Source organism: Guillardia theta, assembly GCF_000315625.1.
Source record: "Guillardia theta CCMP2712 unplaced genomic scaffold GUITHscaffold_110, whole genome shotgun sequence".
Lineage (NCBI taxonomy): Eukaryota > Cryptophyceae > Pyrenomonadales > Geminigeraceae > Guillardia > Guillardia theta.
Window position 1 is genome coordinate 125,270 of NW_005434564.1, and position 1,096 is coordinate 126,365.

Genomic DNA, 1,096 nt, shown 5'->3' on the forward strand with positions numbered 1-1,096 from the left:
TCTGGTAGGGTTTGAAGGCTGCAGAAAAATAATCATCATCCTCCTGCTCCTGCTCCTGCTCCTGCTCCTGCTCCTGCTCCTGCTCCTGCTCCTGCCCTGCCCCTGCTCCTTCTGCCCCTGCTCGTGCTCGTGCTCCCTCACCATCCTTCTCTCCCTTTTCCATTCCCCCTTTCCTTCTTCCTCACCAGATGTGTCTGAGGTCTGAAATTTTCTTCTCCATCGTCTCGCGATAATCCTTGGGGACGAACTCCTTGAACTCGAGCGTGTATGGGACGATGGACCTGAAGGAGGCGATCAGGAGGAGGGGAGGAAGGGAGAAGATGAGAAGACGAGGAGGGGAGGAGAGGAGGAGAAGAGGAGGAGAAGAGGAGGAAAGACAGGAAAGTGGAGGAAGGGAACAGCGGCAGGTAGGAGAGGAGTGAAGATGGAGGGAGCGAGGAGGAGCGAGAGGGCAGGAAAGCGGCGGAGGAGAAGGAGAGAGGACAAATAAGGAGAGGAGGACGGAAAGGAGGAGCAGGGAGACGAGGGGAAGGAGGAAGGAAGAGAGATGGAGAGAGAGAGAGAGAGTAGGAGCAAGAGGGTAGGAAAGCGGTGGAGAGGGGAGAAGGAGTGAGCACAAATGGACAGGAGGACGGGAAGGATGAGAAGAGAGAGGGAGAGGATAAGGAGAAGAGGAGAAGTAGAGGGGGAGGAGGACGAGGAGAAAGGGAAGGAGAAGATGAAAAATTCATCTGCATACTCGCAGAATTGCGTGAAAACTCCTCGGAGCAGTTGAGAACTCTCCTCTTTCACTTGAGCAATAAGGAAATATGCAATCTAGGGAGAACAAGATCGAACAGAGTCAGGATAACAAGGAGAGGAACATGAAGGGAAGGAAGAACGTGACTACAACAATCAACTGGAGGGAGAGGAAAACAAACAAACGGGAAGAATGTCCATGGGCAGAGGCGGGAGGAGCGGACAAGACAAGACAAGACATGAACAAAGGCAAATTGGGAGAACGTAATAACATGATAGTGATGACGAACCATCTCCCCTCCCCTCCCCTCCCCTCCCCTCCCCTCCCCTCCCCTCCCCTCCCCTCCCCTCCCCTCCC